General features: G+C 38.0%; 1 non-coding gene and 1 pseudogene across 1 annotated transcript; both read left to right on the top strand.

Moving 5' to 3' along the window:
- The first annotated feature begins 900 nt into the window (after window positions 1-900).
- LOC127832861 (U6 spliceosomal RNA) lies at window positions 901-1,008 on the top strand. The gene has a single exon (XR_008027201.1). It is a non-coding gene; the product is annotated as a U6 spliceosomal RNA (small nuclear RNA).
- Window positions 1,009-7,074: 6,066 nt separating this feature from the next.
- LOC127832862 (U6 spliceosomal RNA) lies at window positions 7,075-7,139 on the top strand (annotated as a pseudogene).
- The last annotated feature ends 10,376 nt before the right edge of the window (window positions 7,140-17,515 follow it).

Here is a 17,515-nt window from a genome sequence, read left to right on the forward strand (position 1 = left end):
CCGCTACGAACGCCAAACACGAGAGTTCCTATTAAGGTTACAGTATACTAAATAATCGTTTCATGTAGTGCTGTACTCTCTAACAAAATATCATAGTTGACACGAAGGCATGCTTTACACTTTAAACTATTGTTCGGGTTTTATCTTTCGGAGATAATGGTAGGGCATGAATATGTGTTCACTACTGAATCCCTGAAATATGATAAACTTGAAGACTATAGTAAAGCAGTGCACTGAAGAAGGTTACATTCCACTAAGAAACGGCCGAAAACAAAAGTTGCAAAAACAGTCGATTTTGATTCGTGTCAAGTTCTTTCTTGGTTTGAACATGGCGTACCTTTGTTATTGCATAAATCGATTCCGCTTAGAATGGCCTTTAAGAAAATGTATTGTTATGGGGTCTCTATGTGCAAAATGTTGCACTTATTTTCGCTTAAAGTTGTCGCGCTTTTACATTGAATTATACAGGGAAACTATTTAGTATATTATGACCGACCTTAATAGTGAAGCCATTGTAAACGCACAGCTATTGGTCGGAAAACGCAATTAATAGTGAAGCTATTGTATACGTTACAGCTTTTGGTCGGAAAACACAATACGTCGTGGTTAAAAATAGAGTGGTAAAATTAGTACAGTGCGTCGCAATGTTTAATATTTACTATTCACAGCTGCGCTCTTCTGTTCCGTTGCACGCGATTGAAACGATGTCGGCATCTCATTCGCGTATCCTAGTACGCTGCGACCGTAGAAAGCGAATATACACTGCCGGGCGAAATACCTCTTGGTAAGTATCTGAGGCGGAACACACGCATACGGGCATTTTAGTGCGCATTTGAACCTGCAAAAGTGTGCATCAGATAACAACACGTATATAGAGCATTATGGCGACCTACTTTTTCATACTGCTTCGGCAATACATATACTCAAATTGGAACGATACAGAGAAGATTAGCATGGCCCTGCGCGCAGGAAGAAGCGCAATCTTCTCCCCAGCCGTTCCAATTTAAAAAAACGCAAAAAGGGGCCATAAAAAAACGCAGAAAGCGCCCGAAAAAAAGGCGTTTGCGGGCCGTTGTCGACAGGGCCATAGTTAATCGCGTCGTAAAAACCACTTATCGACAAGGCTTTTGTCGATTTTGCTTTTCAAGAAAAAAGGCGGGAAAAATGCCCTATTTTGCACACCGAAGCTCTTTGACGGCGTATTAAATCGGAACCACGGGGCCGATTTGGATGAAACTTGGCAGTTTTATAGATTATGGTCACAAAAGCTATAAAATGGACGCTTTTGTACCTGACTGCGTAAAACATTCATAATTGACAGCACAAAATGGGCCATTTTTTACAAAAAATGTCAACTTTAAGTGGCATTTAAAATGACTTTTAGACCTCAGAGAGTTGTAATTTTTTTTATATTTTGCACACTTCGACTTGTTTTGCACAAACTTAAAAGCATTTATGCACAATCTGTTATTTGAAAGTCAAAGTCGACCAAGAATCACAATAATGTCCCAAAAATGGGTAAGCAGTAATGCCCCTTTAGCATGATTAATTATATTTAATTGCAGTATTTAAAGAGATAACTGTGTATATTTAAGCATATGGCTCTGTATTTCACACTTCATATGCCACTGCTGGGACTTGAACCCAGAACTTATCTCACATAGTAAGATGCGTTTTTCCATTAAACTACAATGACTGTATCGTGTGAATTGGAGTCAAAATACACCCATATAATTAAACAAATCTTTCCATCAGCATTTTCAAGGACTTTTGACCTTCATTCTTTGATAAATTATCAAAGAATGGTAGCTTTAAAATATTTTTGCACATCAATGTTTACAATTATACAACAGTTCTCAATGTTTGTGTTTTTTAATGTTCACAACAAGTTAGAAAAATCACTACTTTGCATCTTCTCTGTGCTTCCGCCATTCCTCCTCCTTCTCCTGGCGCCACTCCTCGAAAGTTTGTGTTGCCATTTTCATGCAGAACCAGCTGCCGAAATACTGCGTGTGGCCAGGAGGAAGGCGTAGCTCACCACACTTGCTGCATGTGTATGTCATGTTGCTTCGCTGCTGCTTGTTACGCTTTACATATTCTCCCGCAGCCTCGTTCTCCTTCTGTTTCCGGTGGTACCAGAGAGTTGTCCGGGCTTCCGGAGACTCCTTTGCCAGCTTGAAAGGAGTGGCCGTGAATAGGATTTCAGGCTTTGGACGTATGGGAAAAAGGCGTTTCTTCACTGTCGCAGCACCTGCCAGGTTCTTTGGACCGGAGAACTGTTGGGCAAGGTGAGGCGGAACAGGTGACAGCGATGACGCGGAGGCCATCTGCAGAGCTGGTGGCAACGGCATGGTCGCTGTCATGGTGGTACTGGCAGCCGGATGCCCTGCTCAAGAATGAGCAACTCCTGACTCTGAAAGCAGACAAATGGTCAAATAAGAACTGCAATACATATGTTAACAGTTTTTTTATGCACCGCATTGTTGCCAATAAATTAATTATGGTTATAATATTTGCACTAATTACCTTTACTCTGTCATTGTACCACTTGGTCAGAGTGGCATTGTTGACATTGAAGAGCTGCAAGGCTGTCTTCTTCATTACCAGCGGGCTGTCCAGCACCTGCTGACGGATATTGCGGTAGGCCCGCGTCACCAGGGTCCAGCGGTCCTGCCTTCGGCCGTCTAGCTTCTCGGGTGATGGGAAAGCGCCGCAGAGCTTCACAATCAAGCATGCCATGATACGGTTGGCATCTGGTTTCTGGGCTGGCCCTTCGATTTCACCCCGTATGGTTCTGAAAAACGAGAAACTATTATTTTCAGAGTCAGAGTGTAAGAGTAAGCTACAAAGTTCACGTATTGTACAATGCACTACATATTTGGGCAAACTGTTGCGTTACAAACCTGTTCACTGTGTCAGTCTCCGGAACAACACTCTGCTTGTTCCTGGCCTTGTAGGTAGATGTAGACACGTTTTTCAGCCTGGAACTTTGGCGAGGACTAGGCACAGTGAGCTGCTTGTCGTAGTCCGTTTAGCAGGTCCCAGAGTCGAACAATGTGATCCATCTGGTCAGTGTGAGTGACAGAGTCTGGGACCTCAGTGAGTACAGATAGTCTGCCAGGTACTCCACCTGATTGTAGCCTGGCATGCTGTCACCGGATATGTCACAAGTTCGCTGAAATGCAACGCGAAAGAAACTAACACACAGCACAAAGACCAAATGTATAAACGTAACAACATAATATATATATATTTATATATAACATGGATATCTATATATAACAACTCATAATAATTATTACCAATGATGATGATTGTCCCTCTGTGCTGGTGGACGGCCTGGAAGAGATGGGCAAACTTTACGCTGCAGCAGGTGGCGGACTAGCCGGGGCATTCTGTGTGGCACTGGGGGGAGGCGGTCTGACCGGACTGGACGGCGCAGGCGGTCGACGCAGAGAAACGTCCTCGGGGTCAGGCCTGTGCAGACTGGGATCTACCGGTGGCTGAGTGGGGTCCTCCATCTCTTCGAACCATTCATTTATCCCCTCCTACTCCATGTCAACGTATCCGCGAGGGTCAGGCTCAAGTTTCCCTCCCACAGCACTGTCGTCCATGAGCACGTAGTCCTGAAACACCTGGCCAGTCTGTGCAAACAGGTACTCCAGTCCTATCTTCTCATCTGAAATTTGTAAATTGCATGTTGGATACTGTGAAAATACTAATGACCTGCATGTTTGCTGACACAGTACACGTATTGCACAAGTACTCACCAGTGTACTTCATGGGAGGTCTGAAGTTGACAATCAACTTGCGGTCAAGCAACTTCAGACTGAGCTCATTGACCGTGCTTAGCATCTGGCCAGAGTAGTTGCTGTAGCCGGTGGTCACAAGCTCCAGGTCTTCGTTCCATCGCTTTAGTCCGTCCAGAACGTACGACTGGAAATGGGTTTCCGAGGATGTGGTACCGGGGATGAACTTTGCAAAGTGGTTGTGGAAGAACCCCAAGAAGACAGAACCACGAGCGCACCTATACTTGCAAAGTACCATCCCCGCCTTCTTGGCCATACCAGTCACGGTGAAGAGCGAGATGCCCTCTGTGTCTTGTATGCACTGGACATGCTTCCGCTGCCTGGCCCAGACTTCAGTGATCACTTCAGTATCAAACAGTGAAACCCCGATGGTGTCCCTCCCTTCGTCCCACATGAAGGTCTGAATGAGCTCTTCTGAAAGAACAATGTCCGCAATCTATACTATTCTTAGATATAACAAAGAAAGCAGTATGTTTTCAAGTCAACAGCCACTGTAAACACGCCACACAATGCTTACCAATCAGGTGCGTGGTCTCTTCCGTCCCCCTTGTGCGCCGGCGACAGTAGTTGGCAAGCTCTGTCTTTGTCAGCCATCGCACTTTGTCGTCTCGGGTGGGGTCAGTGACGTTGCGAGTGATGAGCTCGAGTCGCTTGGCTTTCCGCAACATGTCCAAGTCTTCCGCGTTCCACTCAAAGATGGCCTTCGAGAGACGCGACATGAAGACTGGGTACAGGATGTGCGCGTCTGTAGAGTAGCCGAGAGAGAAGCGCCGCATGAAGTGCCAGATGTCCAGCCTCATGATCATGTTCGGCCAGGCATAGAACAACTTGCGCAGCAAGGAGTCCCCACAGCAGTCTCTGTCCACATACATGACCTGTGGCGGCGGTTGCCCAGCCCTGTCGTACCGGTCGACCAATCCGGCATCATGGGTCCGAGCCCGATTCCCTCGGCTCAAGTCATGACGCACATGAGAACCTGGCCCTTCTCGTTGCCGATGTTGGTGGCCCATGTGGCGGTTCCTCTGGTCTGACCCGTCAGCTTCTTGGTGACTTATTTGTACATATAAGACACAAAAGAGATATATATCTGGATAGGGTCTAAAAGGTGATGCTTTTTTGCTTTTGCTACACAGTTTAAATATAAGGCAGGCCAGTGTTGACACTGGGCGGCTGTGGTGGGTAGTACCACAACTGGCTGACATGCACCTCAATCCTCCCCTGGGCATTGTGCGTGACAGCTGCCTTGGAGACCAAAGAGTGGTCGACGGCGGGAAGGATCCGCTTCCAGTCGCCAGGGTGTGGACAGGGGTTTATTTCTTAATTATTTAGTAAACACAAATTTGCCGTTAAATCAACATCATGCTTTGTTATTCAATGCATGCAATTTCATTTCTAATTGAGTAAGTGTGTTATTAATGTTAGTATTAAATATGCTTGAAGCTAAACAAAGTAAAGCCATAATGCCACGAAGACACACATAGACCGGTGCTACTAGCCCAAATACACTATAAGCGAAGAAAAGAGAAGAAGGAATAAATAGCAGAAAGCAGAATCACCACAACCAGTCTTACTGGCTTATCCATGTTCAACTAAAATGCAGAAATGAAACCTGTGTTCAATATAATTAACTGAAATTTTCATATAGCAACAATTTTATAATAACAGCAATTACTATCAATCAATGATAATGCATACCTGGCTGCTTCAGAATACTCGCAAGGTTAACTTCCTTCCGCAACTCTGTCGCAGTTGAGAGCGGCACATCTTTTGCCGGGACAACGTGGGCAGACTTGGTCGCAGAAGCCTGTGACTCGGCTGCAACGGCTGCTTCCACCAGCTCCGAATCGCTGTCGTCGCCAAGAGAGGTTGTCGTTGCTGTTAATTAAATAACATACCACTGCAAGGTGATGCATTTTATACATACGTACACACAAATACTCATTATGCCTTTACATGTACTGCTTTTTACCTTTCACAGTAGCTGTAGCCTTGGACTTCTGTAGCTTCTGAACAACTGCCTCGGGGCTGAGGGAAGAAGCCAACAGTGATGTAGCCGAGACCTTCTTCTTTTGGGACAGCGCCATGTCCGCCTTCTTTTGCATCTCGCCCCCTTCTGTTTGATGGCCAGTCTGCCGTCGGGGAAATCTTGCAGATAGGCCTGTGTAAAGTGAAAATATGAAGCATTATGAAAACTATTTATACATAAGTTGTAAATATCACAAAGAAATGAAACTATATTCACCTTCAGTTGATGCTTATTATGATTCATGGGGTTGTCGCCGGTGTTGCCGCCTTCCAGTTCCATCTGGTTTACGAGGTAGGCAGCATAGCTTATGTCATTCTGTGCCAACCAGTGGAATGTCTGTTCCTGGTACTGACCAACCTGAAGCTCATGATAGCCCAACAGGTAAAACCTGTCAGGATTGGGCCGCTCGTCCTTCTGTGCGGTGTTCTCTTCCTCCTTCCGCATTTGCTCGGAGGTCTTGCATTGCGACTTGGGCTTGGTACCCCTCTGAGCCTTAATGGCCTTGGCTGCCTCAGTTGGGGCTAAGATAATGTACCCATTCCCATGCTTCCTGACTTTGGGGATATTCTGCATGTCTGTCAAACAACTCTTAAAAAGGGTTTTAGTGTTATCATACAGCACATTTACGGTTGAAAAATATAATTTAACGTGCATTCTACTGATATCCACCTGAAATATTAGCTGACGACGGATTCAGGCCTTAAAAACATGTTGTAATGATTGGAAAATCCAATGCAAACATCGGTGGGTGGGGTAAAATTGACAGCATCGATTTTCTGCCGAAATACGCATGCAATGAAAATCAATGTACACGCATTCAGTTTACACTTAAACGGTTCGATTAATACCAAAGAACATGCTGTACGAGTCGTAATAATCGAAAAACTTGTCCTGAAAAATATTTGGAATTTTCGTGTAAACAATCTCCCGCTTAGAAGTAGGTCATGCGAAATTTTCATATATTGACTATTGCGATGGCGATTTCTTATCTGAAGCAGATATATCCAAATAAAAGGCACTGATTTTAATCGAAGTATATGCAAAATAACGAATAAAAGACACTAAATAACACTAAAATCACTGTATAAAATCCAAGATGGCGGCGCCCGTGAAACCATGCGTAAACGTCACAAGTCACGCGCCAAAAGCGTCCAGATTAATTGGTCGAAAGTTGGATCAAACTTGGAACAAATGGAACCGTATTATCCAATGAAGATGGAGCGTTGTTCCATCTTTTGGGGAGAAGATTACTCCGTTCCCTGCGCAAGGATGACACGCAAATTCGTGAAAAGTTCCATATTTTTTAGAACAAACAATATATTAAGAATATGGTACCTAGCTGCTACCAAGGTTAATGTATTGACACATTATTGCATATCCTGAATTAACAGGACTTCAGAAATAAGTCTAATGACTCATTAAATGTTCCACTGCACGGAAATATTTAGTATTTTATTTTATTTTTCATAAAACTTTATTATTTGAATAAATTGTGACTGGACAGTAAAGCGGCCCGATATATCAAGAAATTTAATTGAAGAAAACAAATGGTTAAGAAAACGTAAACATGGATATATCAAACATACACGCAGTCTTTGACGTCTGCACGCCCTTACAGAAATGAAAAGGTAGCGGCTGACTAGCCGCTAGGTAGAGGCTACCTAGCCGCTACCTAACAAGGTAGCCGAAACGGGTATCCTGGAGGTAGCGAAAGTCAGCCAGTAGCGGCTAGGCTGCGGCTGAGTAGCCAAAACCTATACCCGGTACTGGCTACCATAGCCGCTAGCGGCTACTGTAGCCAATAGGTAGCTAGAAACAGAAAACAGTGAAATATTTCCATTAATTTGACAAATTGTCAGCCGCTTGCGGCAACTGTAGCCAAAAAAGTAGCCGAAAACAATACTTCGGTACAATAACCTAAATTAAATGAACAAATTGTCAGCCGCTAGCGGAAACTGAAGCCAAAAAGTAGCCGGAAATGTTACTTGTGTAAAATAACTTATATTAAATGAACAAAGTGTCAGACACTTGTGGCAACTGTAGTTTAAAAGTAGCAGCACAGTGTGATTTATATCTGCAATCCAAATGTGACCTTGACCTTGGAGATATGGGTCTGGGTGTTTCGCATGGCATGTTCTCTCATTATGGTGGCATTTAAAAAAAGATCCCTTGATAAATAAAAGAGTTGTGGACCAAACAAAAAATCCTGTAACACCCTAAAACACAGTTTTATGTGAAGTTGGAATAAGACATCAATTTGAGAATAAAGTGTGTTTTTTTAACTGTTCATAAAATGCACTTTTACATATTGTATTTATATAGTTAGACACATTATAATAAAAAAGATACTTGCATATAATATAGCATCATTAAAATTGATTTTACTACAAAACTTGATTTTTTTATTTAATCCTTATTAAATAAAACTGTGTCCATGCAGCGCATAAACACGGTTTTAAAATACAGTACAACTTATAAAAATACAATCATTGTTAATAAAAAAGTCATGACAAATTGCTTATTAAGCTTGAAATATAGAAAAAAAAATACAAAATAAATTGAGATCATAAAAAGAATAGTTTTGTTTGAGATAATCACCAAAAATATGTCCATTCCCAGTTTGATGTCTTATTCCACATTCACATAATACAGTTTTCTCTGTTGATATGTGACCCCCAAGTATGACCTTGACCTTCGAGAATTGCATGACATGTCGTCTTATAATAGTGAATATTTGTGCCAAGTATTTCCAGAATCCCTTGAGGAATAAATGAGTTATGGACTAGAAATTAAAATGTAGCCTTTAACATACCATGTTGACCTTTGACCTCCAAGTGTGACCTTAAATTTGAACATGGGAAGTCTGGGCGTTTCACATGACACATCGTCTTATTATGGTGAAATGTGTACCATGCTATTTCAAATGAAAGAGGTGTGACCGGACATGAAATATCCAGACTATGCTTACCTTTGACCTCCAAGAGTGACCTTGACCTTGGAGATAAGGATTCAAGTTTGTGCATGACATTTCGTCACATTATGAACATTTATGCCAAGTATTTTCAAAATCTTTTAATGAATGAAGGAGTTATTAATCGGACACAGTTTGATGGACGGACGGACATACAGATGGAGCCATTACTATGTATCGTTTTTTCTCCTAAAAGACAGGGAGACAATTATAACTCAATAGCAGCAATATAATGGTGGGGGCAAGGTGTTTCTCAACCTTGGCCTTTTAAGGTTCATCAACATATGACTGTTCAATATTGCAGTAAGAAATGCCTTCACTGTCCTGTTTTCTAAGAGGAGCAGAAAGGCAGTGTCAAGGTTTTGAGACGATAGTGAATGACACACAGGCTACGTAAATACTTTTGGTTTTCTCTGAAAATTGTCAAGCTAAAACATCAGAAAAGCCAGTTGCTACAATATATTTTATGAACAAATATTATATTGGTTCTATAAAGACATGATAGAGAAACAGCATCTAAAAGTGTCAACGTCAGAAATACACAATAGAAAATGGACACATAGCGTTCACAATAGCTTTCTATATTTAACTTTGCGGGAGTGAAATAAAGTCTAATAGATATACATTTTGTTCATTATACATTAACAAGTGATTACATTTTCAAGTTGATGTACAAATTTGTGCGTACAAATGTTGGCTGATTTGTTTGCTTATTATTGTGCGTATTTTTTAAACACGCCAAATTTGAAAGTGTTTTCAACTTTTTCAACTCTTTTTTTGGTATATTAACATGGTTTATGTTAGTTTTAGAAGTTGAAACTTGGTCAACAAGACTGTGACCTAGCAGATTGGAATGCATCAGAAGAAAAAAAATCAATTTCAAAAATTATTTTTGTCATTTTCTGGTCATTTTGAAGACCTGCCATTTAACATTGTATTTGTTAAAACACTTTGCATAAGATGAGAAGAGAATTAAATAATAAATAACACTCAGGACTGTAATTTATGAGTTCGAACATACATATAATTCAAATGAGATTCTATTTGATCTTCTGTTAATTAACAGACACTAATTACATGACTGTATTGACACAACATCTACTTTTTCATCTCATGGCAGCAAATTAACAAATCTATGCTTCAAGGCTATTATTAATCAGTCTCTAAGCGATCGGGTGGCTCACACACAAAAGTCACTGCCTCATCATCTTTAGGTACCACAATATTTACACAAACTCCTAGTAAATTGTTCAAGTCTACCACATATATTTTGTCAGTAGGTTTTATCTTGTGTATATGAGGCACTGTTATTGCAAGAGTGTTTGGAATTAATAAATCGGACAGTATGCCTGAATTCGATTCAGCAACTCGAACTGAAGCAAAATTATTTATCACCTTATTATTTTTTTCATGTGTCACAAAGCGTTCAATGTATCCAAACTTTATTCAACAGCTGTTTGCACAAAAGTATTTTACAGTAAAACTGTTGCGCTGCACAACTCGTTTATAGTCTTTAGAATGATACAATTCCCCACGCAATAAAACACGGCTATAAAAAGTTAAGATCGGAACATCAAAATGGATCATTTCTATCAGCATATGCATCAATCCATTAGCTAAATGTCGTTGTTATCCCTTGCCCAGAAATTGCACATGAAAAGTTTAAATATGCTTCGAGATCTTTGCTGGTAACAGTTTTTGTTCTGCAGATTTTAAATGTTCAGGTATTTTATCAATAAGTGTTGGAAGACTTTGACGTATATTAACAGAACTCAAAATTTGTAAATCCACATTTTGTGTTCCATGAAATAATTTGGTTATACAGTCCAACCTGTCAATAATGACCACTCAAGGGATTTGGTCGTTGTGGTCTTTGTTCACAGGTGGTCTTTATTCGCAGGGTCGATTGAGACTGTGCAAAATACATGTATGCTAGTAGTTTTTTAACAGGTACCTTATCTTTGTATGTGCTCTATTGTTTAAATGTTTGAATACTTATGCATGTATAATGAAATAAAGGATTGAAAACACAGTTTTGTTTTACATTTGTATATTTATTACATGTTGTATTTCTACTCCCTTATGTTTTTATTATTTATTTAATTTATCATATACTGTATAAATAACTATTGACATACATGTATACATACATGTACATGTAATTCTACAAAGAACAAAGTACAAAATACACATAACATAGCAAATAGGTCCAGACACAGGCAAGAGCCTTGCACTTGCGTCAACAAACCACGTATGCACTAAGTCATTCACTGACGCGAATTCCGACTCACGCTTAGGGCGTTTACTTTCACAGTTTACGTTCTCATCGAATTCGTCCATAATCTCATGTTTACGCTTTAAAATGCTCTGAATTTGAGTTTTTCCTACACCAAGATCACAAACGGCTCGTATACAACTGTGTCCTTTACCTAACAAACTAATGACCTTAACGCGTTCTTCCAACGTCAAGAACTTACGCTTGGAAGCCATGATGGTTAACTTGAACTGACATTTACTTTTCTATAATCTATGAACGTCTTATTACGGAGAAATTTAAGAAGAGAATGACTATCAAAATGTTTGTCTTTAATAGGCATCGTAAATGATATCGAGGGGCTAAAGCCAGAACGTGATAAGTGCACTTTTTATCAAAAATCACTTTTTTGCACTTTCATAAAGTTATTCCAACGCTCTACAACATTCACTATTCCCTGGAATCACATCATGAATACAACATAGAAAGAACCAAGGTGCACTAAGTGCTTATCGACAAATCTGGTGTATGCCAGAATGCTTCAAGTGCACTTAAGTCATTTTGGCACAATAAGTTTTCATACATATTGAGAGTAAAACATGTGCCAAAAGGATTTAAGTGCACTTAAATCATTTAAAAATAAGCCATTTGTGCATATAATTTAAGGTAAAAACAAAATATGAAGCCCTTACCTTGTTAAGGAATTATAGCATCTTGTTTATTTAAACAGGAATACACAAACTATTGTGCTAATTTGTAATTAGATAGGGAGAATATGCCTTTATTGGTGCTTATCTAAAAGACATTATTCTCCCACTAAGATGGTAAAATAAGATTTTATCTAGAGGCTGTTTTACCGATTCCATGTTCTCGTGTGAGCCAAGTTTATATTATATAAAAGAAAAAGAAAAAGTTTCAATATTTTCTTTTACTGTTTACAAAACACAAGTTTGACATGTTTATTGTGGAACGAAACTGAAGGAAAATGCGGCTGTGAAGTGGGAACCTGTCTTTTGACTTACATGAAATCTCTTCCCATGACAGAAAAGAATGTCTGTTTTTATTCTGACTGTTGTAGTGGTCAAAATCAAAAATAGGTTATTACTGTTGCATTGAAAAATGTAAAAACATAGACACCATTGAACAAAAGTATTTAGAAAGTGGACATACCCAGATGGAGTGTGATAGTGTACCTGCTTCCATAGAATGAGCAAAGAAATTTACATTTGTATATTTACTAATGGGAACCAATTGTGAGGGTTACACCAAAAAGAACTCCGTATGTTGTAGTGCCTATGAAATATACTATGACGCTTTTTATATCATGCATGTAGCTTTAACTGTAATGCCGCCAAATATTGTAAATGTAAGTGGACAAAAGGTTATATGGACAAAAATAAAATTGATAAAACTACAATTGTGATCCGGGTATGTGTTTTTTTAATTGCAGTTTTGATGACACCAGTTTTCAGTGTGGTAAACTAATATCCTCTATAAAATCAAATCAAATCCTCTATCAAAGGACCTTCTATAAAATGTGACATAAAACACTTGTAGATTCCAATTACAGCAACAAAGAAGAAAGACCTGCAATCACTTTGCTCTGAAGGGATAATTCCTTCAGAATATCACCAGTATTTCAAGAATATTCCAGACCCAGATACATTAGAAGATAGATAAGATGCAGATGTGGAATAGAATATCTGAATCTTAACTTTCTTCCATTGTTAAGGTTGGAGACACATTTGCACGTCCTGTTGAAATCTAGAATGCAAAAGAAAATAAGTATGTACTTCTACAAAAAGAATTACCATTATGATTATTAAAATAAACTTGTTTTAAGTGCACATGTTTCGTTTAGTCTCGTAAAATAGATGCATAGCACAAGGCTGTTTTGCTTTAATGGCACTAAGTCCTGTATGGCTTAGGAAAAGCAGCGTTCAATTCTTATGCAAAAAGGGAACCAAGTGCACTTAACACAGTTGTACTCTGAAAATATATGTTTTACGTTTATGCCAGAATGAAGTAAGTGCTATTTTGAAGACAAAAGCATTAAAATATTTTATACAATCATATAATATGTTTAAAATGTCATAACAATACTATTACCTATCTTATAACCAAATATTATGCTGATATTCATATTCATTTAAAAGTTGTAGTCTGTCAAACCTTAATTTTGCGTTTTTCTCCACTATTTGAAAAATGGAGTTATCACGTTCTGGCTTTAACCCCTCGATATAAAACCGTTAATTTCCTTAATGAGTTTATGAAAGCCCCAAATTTGTCTTTGATATTTTCGGCAATAAGTACATTAATCGCGAGTCACTTAAATACAAAGGCAAATTTTTACACTTTTGACAAACTGTCAAATGCATAAAAGAAGAAGGCGACTACCAATTAGCAATGCATGTTAAATAAACAAACAACTGCTATCGAGTGCAATAAACTGTCACTTGCCGATATCTCCATAGCGACCGATGAGTCCACTGGTAAGATGTGTATCACGTTACTACGCAGCGTCCTGGCGGCCATTTTGTTTTTTGAAAGTTGTGAAATCGTTGATTTTTATGATTGCAGTGGTCGTTGTAAGCTATCAAAATGGAGATTTGGGAATTTAAAAGGGTGGTCGTTGGTCTTTGTTCACATGTGGGCTTTATTCGCAGGTTCAATATATAGTGAAATCGTTCGGGAGGAAATCGGTGTGGTCGTTATTGACTGTTGGTCGCTATTAACGGGCGGTCGCTCGGGCAGGTTGGACTGTATCTCCATTTGCTGTTTCAAAATGAAAACACGAATATGCCCAAAGAGGACATAGCTGCCGAACACAGTCTGATGAATATTCAGAGTCATATATCTGCCCCCATACAATGGTTGAAATGTCATCACAAAGTACATCAAAAACTGTTGAGATCTAACTATATCATTTGGTGTGACAGAAGATCCACAGAGCAAAAACACTGCTTCAACAAAACAGGCATACTGGAGATAAAAACTTTCACTCAACAACCCGTGTAATAATGGTGAGGAATAAAAAAACAACCAGGACCTTAATTCCGAACCCTTCCAATACTTGAAATGTGAGGTTATAGATCTTGGGATCCTTGTCACAAAAGAAGGTGGCTTGATGCTAAGGAGTTTCTTATCAACTGCTTCTGAGTGGCATGAAATGGAAAAGTCCTGTTTACTTAGAGAAGTGGAAAACCAAAGCTTTATCAATAATTTTGTAACTCCTAAAAGTACGCCATGCATATAGTCAATGCTTGAACTTTTAACAAAATCATAGTATATAAATGTCATAAAAAAGAGGGTCCCTTAATTCCATGAACAGTCTGTTTGGTGTTTACTGCTTCAATTGCATCCCTTTGACACATTTTAGGAGTTCTGTTGTTTCCAAATCCGAATAGTTTCTCTTTTTCATATGGGAAGACATGAACTGACCCTCCTCCTGGTGTTTTAAATGTCTCTCCTTTATTGCAGCACTGTTAACACGAAAATGCTCCATTGAACTGGTTTATATTCAGTAATGTGCTCTTGGCTGGAAGGTCAGCTGTTGAACATATTAATAAAGCTTTACATAAAATATCATTTCCACAAACAGTTATATTCAAGCCTTCATCCTCAAGTTTCTTTAAATTGCTATGGATCGGTCGAAAGAATGTACCCATGAAAGGTTTTCCGTCCCTAAACCACAACCCGGCAAATAGCATGTTTTCACTTTGGCGTCGATATTTGAAAGGAAGTTCGTTAATCATAAGGAACACTGGCCAAATAGAAAATTTTGAACTTTTAAACAATGGTACGCCATCCGTGTTGAGGGTGAATGATATATTGTAGGGAAAACTATCAGAAAGAACTCCGCCTTTGCTTGACAATTTTTTGTATAATTCGCCGTCATATATATCTTCTAAGTTGCTAGGTTTTTTATTCTTCCTTTGAAATCGGTGTTTTAGTAGTTCTGCGAAATTAGGTATGTTGAAGAAATTTAGCAGCTGTGATTCTAGAGGCACCTGCATGAAATATGATTTTGATTTTGTGTCTTTAATGCTTTTCCCACATAAGGTATTTGTGCACAGTTGATCGTTTTCATTTACACAAGTTAAACAATGTATACAAAAGTAATGTTTCACCAATGGTGATTTGAACCCTGCAAAGTGCTTTTTAAAGTGAAACAAACTTTTCAGTCCTGGATGTTCTTCTGCACAATGCAGACCAATGAGGACTAGCAGATCACTAAGTTGACTCCAAGATATTTCATGTGTTTTGGTGTACAGAAGAATAAGTAGAAGGCTGGTTCCTACAGTCATACTGTGGCCACTATAAATTGGTCTGTCTTCCAAAGGCACATCTTCTGTTGAAGTATGAGTATTAGCCTCGAAGTCAAAATTAGCAGTGTCTCCTATCTCACAGTCAGACCCTTCATTATCTGACAGGAGTTCTGTATCCTCGCAGATTTCTGTCACTTCATCAATTATTTCATTATACGCGTTAACTTCTTCCAATAATTCTTTAATAGTCTTTCCAAAGTCCAAATTATTTTCACAATTAGAACTTTTGGCAAGTTTCTAATGTTGATAAACATTTGACTGCTCACATACTTGAGAACTTGTACTGGGCTCAGCTTCAATATTTGTGTTTGTATTTTGTAGCAATACATGCTCAGAATCAAAGGGAGTTGGCTCAGTTCTAGTTGAATAAGGTGTCAGCTTTATTTTTCTGTTGTTTCTTTTTGGGCGAACAGATGGGTATTTCTTCTCTGAAAGAAAAAAAAATTGAAAACAAAATTCCCAAAAAAGCAAGAACAAAATTATAACCTATATTCATATCAAAAACATATTTCACGTCTTTGATATATATAAATAATTTTAAGGAGGGTACGTGTTGACCAAATCGGGTAGAAGTTGACTAGTGGGAGTACGTGTTGACCAAAAAATGGGTACCGAAAACAAGTTCATTATTGACAGGGGCAATTATATCATACAATCCCAATAATTCCACAATTGCGAGTAGTTCAATCTTTTAAAATCAACCAAAATTCTCAATCTTAGTAATGACAAAAAACATAGTAAGGCTGTCAATAATTTGAAACTATTTTTTATGATATTTTGTTTGATTTCTTATATGCCAAATTACAAACCTAGAAATAGATAAAATGACTTAAAACGTGTAATTATGACCAGCACTATCTGGTATAAAATCAAGGAATCTAAACATTTTTTCCAAAAGAGTAATTTTTGAATCTATGGCAATATTTAACAAATAAAGAACAGTTCTATTAAGAGGATTAAAAAAGGAACAGTCTATAAACAGGTGCGATACTGTTTCAATATTTTTACAAAAATAACAATTTTTATTTTTTGAAATATTTTTTAGATGAAGGTTATTATTTACATACGTTCAATTATGTACTAAAGTAAAACAAATATTTCGATGACATGGGTCAATGGCATTAGAAACTATATTTTTAAGAGAAGAAGAAAATTGAATTTGTGGAAAATTCACTTTACATTTGACAACATTATCTTCAACTTCTAACAACATACAATAAAAAGCTTTCGCTGTAATATTAATAAAATTTGTAACTATTTTAATCTTTAAAATAATCTCTACAGCTTTGAGACATTATTTATAGAATAACGGAACACTATTACGTTTAGGGTATAATTTGCTTTCAAACTTTGTATTGTATTTTCTTAACTTGAAACCTATCCGGTATTTTGTAAAATATGTCCATGGTGCGTTATAGTCGGATATACACTTTTGTACATGGGATAATAACAATGAATACCATTTGTATAAAACATTTGGAACATTTAAATCTCCTTCTTTAAAAGGTAGGCACAACGTCTTTCTAGTCACAGGTTCAAACGAAGACGACCAAAAAAATTTAAAACATGCTTTTTGAAACATATTTAAATATATTTTAGGTATACATCCAGCACTTATATAATATAGTATTTTTGAAAAGGCTAAACAATTCAGAATGGAACTCTTTTCTTTATATGAAAGTTTAAAAGATTTACATCAATTAAGAACTCTCTAATTTTTTAAAAACAAATAAGACCATATATTATCATAATTAATATCGTAACCAAAATAATAACCCAACAATTTACAATTTTTTTACCCATGATGTCCCAAAAGGGTGATCTGATCTGTTTTTCCATTTTCCTATCAAGATTCCATTCGATTTATAGTAATTTATTTTAGAGCCACTAATTAATTTAAAAAGTTTAACATCCTTAAAATAATTAGAAATAGAGACATCATCCATTTAAATTGCCGTATTGTCATCAGCATAAGCTGATATTTTAATTTCCAATGGTGCACTTGGAACTTTTATGCCTTTAGTGTTAACATTACTTTGTACTTTTAAATCAAAAGGTTCCAAACATAATACATACAATAATGGACTGAGTGAGCAGCCCTGCCTCACAGATCTAGATAAAGCAAAC

Source organism: Dreissena polymorpha, chromosome 5 (assembly GCF_020536995.1).
Source record: "Dreissena polymorpha isolate Duluth1 chromosome 5, UMN_Dpol_1.0, whole genome shotgun sequence".
Classification (NCBI taxonomy): Eukaryota; Metazoa; Mollusca; class Bivalvia; order Myida; family Dreissenidae; genus Dreissena; species Dreissena polymorpha.